The sequence below is a fragment of the Geotrypetes seraphini genome, chromosome 10 (assembly GCF_902459505.1).
Source record: "Geotrypetes seraphini chromosome 10, aGeoSer1.1, whole genome shotgun sequence".
NCBI lineage: Eukaryota > Metazoa > Chordata > Amphibia > Gymnophiona > Dermophiidae > Geotrypetes > Geotrypetes seraphini.
In genome coordinates, this window is record NC_047093.1 from 91,417,227 (window position 1) to 91,427,531 (window position 10,305).

Sequence of the window (10,305 nt, forward strand, 5' to 3'; positions counted from 1 at the left end):
TAGCAGGCGTGTGCGACTTCCCGCCCGAAGGGTGTTGCGCACTGGTTGACCCATCTTTGTTTTTTCACAGAAGAAAGAGGACACGTCTGTGTGTTGTCTGCCTTCGGGAGATTTCCCTTGCGTGATAGTACCTTTGTGCTGGAGTTTTAATCAAAAATTTGCTTTATTTTTGTTTCTAATATCTTTTTATCCCCTGACCCTTATTAGATATTAGTCACTTGCAGCCAGCCAATTTTAGATGGGCGCAAAATTTTCTCTCAACCTTCAGCCTTCTCCCCACTTTAAAGACTTTCTCCAAAAGCAGACAGCAGAAGGGTCCATGAGCACCGATGCCAACACCCTACCCATGTTTCGTTGTCTGTGCTAGAGCTGCCCAATTCATCATTTGAATCAATTCACTGATTCAGTTTGGCAGAATCAATTTGTTTCATTAAAAACCAGACAATCAATTCAGCGATTCTGAAGCACTGCCCACTGCTTTCCTTCTGCTGCAGTCCGCCTCCAATGATGCAACTTCCTATTTTCACATGGGTTGATGACATAGCGAGGATGAGAGGCGCACACCCTGCACGCTCCTTCCCCCTCTAACTTTCCTGGTGTGAGCAGCATTACCAACTTGCTGCACACGTTTACTCTCCTGACATCACTTCCTAGGCATGGGACCCAGAAGTGACATCAGGGGGGAGAGCTGATGCTGGCGCAAGCAGCAGGTTGGAGTTGTTCATATATAATGGGGCATCCATCTGTGAATTATTCTGCATTATCCCAGGACAAGCAGGCAGCATATTCTCACATATGGGCGACGTCATCCACGGAGCCCGGCTGCGGACATCTGTGCAGCAGACTTGCTTGCTTCAGAAAGTTCGCGAGTGCCTTCCCGCCCTGCATAGTGCACGTCTCTCCTCAGTTCTCAGTTTTCCATGGAGCTGAGAAGTCCTATTTTGACGCTCTGCACTAGACTCAGTTCTACTTCATGCCTTCTTTCACCACGGCTCGTGTTTTATTTCTTTTCAGGGTCGCTGTGTATTTCTTGCGCATTTCATTAAAAAAAAACAAAAACTTATTTTATTTTTTTCTTTCAGTCACGGCGGGACCTGCCTCGCAACCTCAGCCGGCAGGTTTCAACTTAGCTGCGACTATCTTCCCATTTATGTCCCGGCCAGTCACAGGCTTCAAGAAATGTAGCCGTTGCCAGCGTGCACTCTCCCTCACTGACCCACATTGGTGGTGTATTCAATGTTTGGGACCTGATCATCATCCGGAGTCGTGTGCCCGCTGTGCTACCCTTGAACCTCGTGCCTGCAAACGTCATCAAGTTCAGGTGTAAAAACTGTTCGGAGGTATGAATCCACTTGCCCGGGTCTCGATCTCGAATCCGGTCAAGCTTACAGGAGTTCCACCTTCTGCCTCAACCTCAAATCTGCTAAATCTTCTGACGAGACACTTGCCTCGCTGCCTCCCTCAGGTCAGGTACCAGCAGTAGTTATCAAGATACCCAATAAGCATGTCCCCAAGTCGAAGAGTCATTCTTCCTCAGAGACTATAGCCACACCAAATGTACCAGATCCTCAAGTCTCAGTGTCACATTTGGAGGCTATGATCCAGACCATCTTGGATCGTCAATTTGGTAATATGTTTGCCAAACATGCTCCTACCTCAACTCTGCTTCCTGCAGTCCAGCCTGAGCACTTAGCAGTATCACAAGGAGTTGAGTCCTTGGCTGTGCCTCGAGCTGATCCTCCTCACTCTATACAAGGAGTCAAGTCCTTGGGAGTGCCTCGAGAGGACTCTTCACACTCTATGCAAGGAGTCGAGAGCATAAGCACACTACTCAAGGAGTCAAGTCCTTGTCAGTGCCTCAAGATACCTCAACACCAGGTATTCAAATCCGTTTTGGTGTCTCGATCTCAATCTCCAGCCCTCCCTCGTATAAGGCATCGCCCTTCCCGAGGCATAGGGCAAAGACTCCTCTACTTTCTTAAGACCTGCCTGGTTCGAGGTATGGTTCTCCAAATCATTCGAGGCATTAATTGAGGCTTAGATCCTCTTCGCGAGACAAGACTCGTCTCTCCAGGCTTTGAGACTCTTTGAGGCCTCCAACTCCGAAATAGAGGATACCACCTCAAGATACTGCTGCTTCTTCTCCTGTGAGGGATTTTTTCCATTCTCTCAGTGAGTCATCTGTACCTGCAAATTCAGGCCTCAGGTATCAGTATTCTAGAGAAGCTTCACCCTCGTTTTCTGCCTTGTGAGGCACCTCGAGGTCACCTTCTCCTCAAGGTCAACCATCCTTGGAGCAGATATATTTTTCTTCTTTCCTACATCAAATGAGTAAAGAACTCAATATTACTTTGGATTCTGATTCCAAATAGTCTCGGGAGTATTTAGAAGAAATGGGTATGTCTCATCCTCCTGAGGAGTCTCAAATTACCCATTAATAGACTTCTTTCCCAAACCTTCAAGAGAAACCTTGAGACACATTACATTCCTGCTATCCCAGGAAAGCTGGAGTCTCGTTGCAGGATGGTTCACTGCAAGGGCTTCGAGAAATCTCAATTATCACATCAGTCCCTTCTTGTGGAGTCTTCTCTGAAAAAGACTAATCCTGCCAAAGTTTATGCCACTGTCGCTTCTGGAACAGAGGACAGGACCATGGACAAAGTCTCTCATGCCAACTAAAGTTTTGAACTATTTTTTTTCATTTCTTATTTCAAAAATTTGGTTGACACACTGCCTGAATATTTCAAATATATTCCTCAATATCATCTTCCAGGATTTCAGCAGACGATCACCACTCTGACTCAACTCCACATGCATCTCCTTCAATCTTCCTTTGATGCATTTGAGCTTTCCTCGAGGGTCGCTGCCTTTTCTTTAGCGATGCGCAGGCTTGCCTGGCTCCGCACTATAGACATGGACCCTAATCTTAAAAATCGTCTGGACATTTCTTGTCAAGGCAATGAATTGTTTGATGACTCCATCAAGGCAGCTACTAAATGATTGTCTGAACATGAAAAATTGTTTGCTTCTACCACTCGTCCTAAGCCTAAGCCTTCCACTTCAGACCTCTTCCATCTTATCAGAGGCATTTTCCACAAGAGCACCTCCTAAGAAACAACCACAACAGCATCAGAGGCAACAGAAACCTCAGACTCCTGCTGCGCCTAAAACCGCTCAGCCTTTTTGACCATCTAATACAGAGCATAATCTCCATCGTTCTGCCTCTGTCCTCTCCCCTTCCCATTGGAGGTCATCTCCTTCATTTTTATCACCACTGGGAAATCATTACATCAGATCTCTAGGTGCTGTCCATCATCAGAGAAGGATACTCTCTTCATTTCATCCAGGTTCCTCCAGATCTGCCTCCAAAAGAGTATCCTTCCAATCCATCCCAGACCACCCTTCTTCAGGAAGCTCATCTCTATGCCATTGAGGAGGTTCTGCTGAAACAGCAGAGCAGGGTTTTTTACTCCCGTTACTTCCTAGTTCCGAAGAAGATGGTAGACAAGCATTTAGATACCCTTCGTGAAAACTGTACTGCCCTGCAAGACAAATTCAAGGACTTGGCGAACCGCAGTCATTGCCACAATCTGCATTTTTGGGGTCTCCCTGAAGTTCCGACATAACAACTGTGCATCGGTGGTGCAGCAGATTGTTGGCGCTTTACTGCAGGTTGAAGCAGACAACATCCTTTTGGACAGAGCTCATCGAGGCCTAGAACGTGCCAATCGCTCAAAAGATATTATGGCTTGCTTTACTAGCTATCCACTTAAAGACCAAGTGTTACAAGCTATCCAGAAAAAAAAGATACTTTCGCTTGGGACTCTTATGCTATTGAGGCTTACCAGAATTTGTCTAGTGCCACATTACTTCGCCGGGCGGACATGAAACCTTTTACTAGACATCTTCATGAACTTAATATAAAGTATAAATGGCAGCATCCCTTTGCCCTACTTTTTTTTACAAGGAAGGGAAGTTATGTCAGGTTCAGAATCTGCCGGAAGCACAAGAGGTTTTTCCTCAGGAGTCTACGCTTACCACCTTGCAGGAGACTTCAGGCCCTTCAGTATTGAATTTGCGCCCTCTACCAAAATGGCAGCGTCTCACTAAGGGCAAAGGACATTTGTGATGCCAAAATGTATTATCTGGAGCGTTGTCTGCTACCTGAGTTCTTGGACTTCTTATGTCTTTGGACTTTTTTTCCAGTTTACTTTCAGCTACATTGTTGTTGATTTTGCGATACTCTAATTTTTTTTTTTTTGAAAATATTTTCATTGAAGGATCAATGCATACGAGAAGATACAAAGTGTGACCAAACGAGAAAGATATCAAGTACAAAATTCAAGGGTTCATGTAAAGAACAGACAAAAATAAACAAATCCCCAACATATCATCTCCCATGCAGATCCAATTTTTGAATGAAACCCTCCCCCCCAACCCTTCCCCCCCCCACCCCTGTGCACCCCTGATCTCTAACCAGCACTAAAAGGAACTCCAATAATCCAGATAGGTCCTAGATTTCCAGCTCGCAACCCCCCGGCGGTGCTGTCGCTCCCAACCAGCCATCAAAGACATATTGACCCTCCACTGTTGGACTGTTGGCCGCGTGGTGCCAATCCAGTAGCGAAGAATTAGTTTCTTTGTGATTCCTAAGGCCACCAAAAGAAAGCACCTCCCAGGTTCGCCAACACCCACCTCCACCAGGGGACTTGTGACACCCAACAGCAACGTCTTGTAAGACCAGTCTATAGTCAGTCCTATAACTTTCTCCAACTCCCGAAGCACAAAGATCCACAAGGGCCCTACATATGAGCATTCCAGAAAGTGATGTACCAAGGTGTCCCGACGAGCTGGACAGCGGGGACAGCAGTCATCAGGCCACAACCCCATCTTTCGTCTCTTACATCTCGTTAAATAAGATTGGTGTAGAATCTGCAGATGTACTTCCGCAAACTCACATTAGGGGAGGCAGAGGCACATTCCTGAAAACACAGAACTAATTCATCAGCAGTGACCTGCTCTCCCAAAGCTAAAGTCCAATCCGTTGCCATAGCATCATGAAACCTACTAGACCGTCTCTCCCTCCCCACTTTATACCACTCCGAGAACGTATTAAATTCAGATGGGGCGGACAAAAACTGTTGATCCAAGGAAGTGAAAGTGGGCAAGCTGTTCTCCGGTGATCGGAGCGCCAAACAATAACTACGCAGCTGCAGGTATGCAAACATAGACCCTGCGGTCCAACCCCAGCGGTCTCGACATGCCAGAAAAGAGGGAACCGATCCCGACCCAACCTCAACAACCTGCCCCACAAAACGGCACCCAGACGTCCGAACTGAGGCAAAAAATGCATGTAACGATCCAGCAGGAAACTTAGGGTTACCCACCAGTTCCGTAAAAGGCGAGGGACCCACCGCGCCCCCCCAATGAAGACCGCCACCAGCACCAGGCCATTCGCAAGGGTCGAAGCATAGAAGGGCAGGGTCCCGACCCATGCCACAGGAGGTTAAAAACTGACACCGGAGCCGACAAAAGGTGCCAGAATCCAACCAGGGCAAACCTGTCAACTCCCGTATATAGTTCATGCACCCATCTCAACAAAGCAGCAGCATTATAAAGACGCAAATCGGGCAAGTTCACACCTCCGTGCTCGCGCCCCCTAATCAGTTTGTTATAGCCAATTTTCACCCGGCGGGAGCGCCATATAAAGGACAAAACGATCCCCCTATAGGCCTGCACATCTTTCTGTTTGATCCAAAGGGGCACCATTTGTAGTGGATACAGGAGCTTCGGCAAGAGGACCATTTTAATAAGGGCAACGCGCCCCAGGAGCGAGAGGGGAAATTCCATCCACCTCTTACACAAAGCTCGAACTGCATCTAATTTATCAAGTACGTTCTTCCGATAAATCACCCCCGGATCTGCATGCAGATATATTCCCAGATATTTGAGCGTACCCTTAGACCATTGCAGCGGAAAGGAAGGATCATGCCACAGAGCGCACGGAGGGCGGACCGCCAAGGCCTCCGACTTATCAAAGTTAATTCGCAACCCAGAAAAGGCACCAAATCTCTGTATAAGATCTATTATTCGAGGAACCCCATCTGCAGCGTCTCCCAGAAAGATGAGCATATAATCCGCAAACAAATTAATTTTAAATTCCTGGGAACCCAAATGAATACCACGCATATCAGGGCTCTGACGAAGCTTAGCCGCAAGAGGCTCTAGAGCCAAGACAAAGAGCATCGGGGAGAGGGGACAGCCCTGGTGCGTCCCCCTCTCGACTTCAAAAGAAGAGGTGAGCTCCCCGTTAATCAGGATCTGGGCCGAAGGATGAGCGTATAATGATCGAATCCCATTCAGAAAGTTTCCCATAATGCCAAACTGAGGAAGAACCCAAAAAAGATAGTCCCATAACACTTTATCGAATGCTTTTTCCGCGTCTAGACTAACTATAAGAGCGTTCTTCTGTCCCGGGTGTTGCCCAACTAGTCCAGGATTCTGAAGCACCGAGAGCGCCCTCAGCACGTTAGCAGATGAATAAAGGCCCGGCACAAAACCTGCCTGGTCCAAATGAACCAAGCTGGGCAAATCCCGACCCAGGCGAGCCGCCATAATAGCAGCAAACAACTTGATATCTTGATTGAGCAGAGAGATAGGTCTATAGGAACCCAGCTGATCTTCTGCCCGCCCCGGTTTCGGTAGAACCACAATATTAGCGTGAGTTAGTCTATGCGGAGGCAGGTCGCCTCTACTAAGAGCCCCACATAGGGCTTGAAATGGGCCCACCACTCGTACCCCCAACAACTTATAATATTCAGAGCCCAGTCCGTCAGGCCCAGGGGCTTTAGCCAATTTTAAGGCCCGAATAGCTTGTTGGATTTCCAACCCTCGCACCGGGGCATTTAACACCTCCCGTTGCTCATGTCCCAAGGACGGAAGCTGCAGGTCTTGAAAGAAAGCTGTCCTCTGTACTGTGTCACAAGTCCCCTTATCATATAGAGCCCTATAGTAATTAACAAAACTCTGCTGTATCCCAGCTTGGGCAGTTATCTCTCCCGTCAGGCGCCCGAATCCTTGATATAATGCGCTTCGGAGCCCGTGAGGTAACCAATGATGCAAGCAGTTTTCTCGCTTTGTTTCCCCATCGATGTAGATTTATACATTCTGATATCCCTAAGGGCTCTGTCAGCCAATAAGTCATTAATTTGCCTATGTAGGTCAAAATACTGAGATCGAGCTGTCATGGCACCCGGAGCATGTAAACTCCCACGTAGCGCAGCCAAACGTTGTGTCAAGTCCAACTGTCTTATCTTGGGCTCTGCGCTTGCGTATACTCAATAATTTTACCACGCAAGACCGCCTTGCTTGCCTCCCAAAACACCACATCTGATACATCAGAAGCAGGATTTTCGTTCACAAAGAAATCCCATTGTTGTTCCAGGAAATCCTTACACTCAGCATCTTCATATAACGTGGGATTCATACGCCAACTAGTGGTCGACCCCTGGGACCCCGACTTATCAATGAGCTCCAGCCAAACCAAGTGGTGATCTGACAAAACACCGTCTTCAATCACCACTCGTGGAATACCCGCCAGCAAGGAGGGAGCCACCAGCAGATAGTCCAAGCGACTGTGAACATCATGGACGTGAGAGTGAAAAGTGAAGTCAGATTCAGTAGGATGCAGCGTGCGCCACACATCAATCAGATCCAGTTGGTGCATCACAAAGTTCACCCCTTTATGGTCACCTCCTTTCAATCGAGGCTTAGGTGGCCTGCAATCAACAAGTGGGTCTGCAGTAATGTTAAAATCCCCACCTAATACCAATTGGTATTCAGAAAAAGGCAGCAGAGCCGCTACTAGTACAGAAAAAAATCTATGAGAATATACATTAGGTGCATAAAGAGAACAAAACACATATTTTTTCCCCCTGAAAACTCCTGCCCAGATCACAAATCGCCCCTCAGGGTCCTGTATCACTTTGTGCATATTACAGGGATGTTTTTTATGGAAGAGGAGAGCAACACCTCGCTGTCTGGAGTTATATGAAGTAAAAGCTACTTCCCCTACCCAATCCCTCTTCAGTTTAACATGTTCTGACACGCTGAGGTGAGTCTCCTGAAGCATTAAAACATCCACTTTTAATTTCTTACAGTATTGAAGTAATTTGCTGCGCTTCACTGGGGAGTGCTGCTCCTTGTGATCCTGGGCAAGTCACTTAATCCTCCATAGCCCCAGGTACGTTAGATAGATTGTGAGCCCACCGGGACAGAGAGGGAAAATGCTTGAGTACCTGATTGTAAAACCACTTAGATAACCTTGATAGGTGGTATATAAAATCCTAATAAACTTGAAAACTTGAAATTGCGCTCCTGAGCCCAGGTAGCCTTCGTCCAAGAAACGCATTTGTGGGCAAAATATGAATATTGTTGTAAACATCATGCTTTTTCCTCATTTATAGTTTGCCTCAAGCCTTCATACTAATAAGACTAGGGTGGGTATTGATAGCATTGACTTGGGATTTGCCCTGGCAAGTTCATAAAATTATTAAAGATAAAGAGGGCAGATATTTGTTACTTACACAAATTTGTTGGGCACGCATATTTTTACTTGGTGAATGTTTATTTTCCTAATGAGGGTCATGTTGCTTTCCTCCAGTCACTTACACAGCTGCTGCTTCTTCCTATAGTAGAGGGTTATTTGCTTATGGGTGAAGACTTTAATCTAGCTCTTCGTTCCTCTTTTGATAGTTCTGCTCCTCGGGTGTCCTATGGTGCTTCTGCTAGGGTGGGTTTGGATAAATTTTTGACACTCTGGAATCTTTATGATCTCTGGAGGGAGATTACACCTTTTATTCTGTAGTACATAAGACCTTTTCTCATATTGATTAGTCTGATAGTTGATGCAGAAAGTTTGACTCGCTCCAGTGATTTTAGAGTTTTCTCTTCCACAATTAGTCGTAAGGTTTTTAGTTGGTGCCTTAATGATACTTTGTTGTTGGATTTTCAAAATTTGGAGCAGATTGAATTGGAATTTAAAGACTATCTTTCTATTAATGAAATGCCTGACGTTACACCGATATTCTCTGGGAGGGCCTTAAAGTAGTTATGAGGGGGCGATTAATAGCCTTACAATTTTATCTGAGCAAAGTTAAGCTAGAACGCGAGACTTCTTTACTCTCCAAGGTTTATGTTTTAGAAGTGTGGCTTAATTAATCTCCTTTGTATCAACAGCTACATGATTTGTGACTTGACTTGCATAAGTTGCATTTGGAGACTTTGGCTTCAGGCTTGGAACGGGCGCGTCAAGTACATTTTGAATTTGAGAATAAGACAGTAGGCTTTTAGCGCAAAAACTGAAACAGCAGGCAGCATGTAATGCCATTTCTCTGGTATATGATTCTGATGGCTCGCTATGTGTTTTTTTGGATTCTATTAGTGATGTTTTTACTCAATATTATTCTCAGTTATATACCCCAGAACATGCCGCTTCGTTAATGGATATTGAACAATTTTTGGGATCGGTTTCAGCCTTAGAAGACCTTTCTCCTATTGAGCTGGATGAAATTCTGCCTGCTATAAAAGAATTGTCGCTGGGCAAATCATCTGACCCTGATAGCTTTTCTAATCGCTATTATAAATGGTTTAGTGCAATCTTGGACCAGCTTGCCTTTCATATTCTTGGCGCCTGGCGGCTATTACATTGATATTGAAGCGTAAGAATTCTCATCAGTGTCAATCTTATGGACCAATCTCTTTGTTAGGGACTGATTACAAGCTTTTTATCCGGGGAAACTACAGGCCAGTGAGCCTGACTTCAGTTCCTAGGAAAATGGCAGAAGCACTGATAAAGGAAAGCATTGATCAACATTTTGAAAAGCACGAACTTCTGATAGCCAGCCAGCATGGTTTCTGCGAGGGACGATCGTGCCAAACAAACTTATTGCACTTCTTTGAAGGGATTAACAAACAGATGGACAAAGGAGACCCCATTGACATCATATATCTAGATTTCCAAAAAGCCTTTGACAAGGTGCCCCATGAACGCCTACTCCGGAAACTAAAGAACCATGGGGTGGAAGGAGACTTACATAAATGGATCAGAAACTGGTTGGAGGGTAGAAAACAAAGGGTAGGAGTGAAGGGCCACTACTCCGACTGGAGGAGGGTCATGAGTGGTGTCCCGCAGGGCTCGGTGCTCGGGCCGCTACTATTTAATATCTTCATAAATGATCTAGAAACAGGGACGAAGTGCGAGATAATAAAATTTGCGGACGACACTAAACTATTTAATGGAGCTCG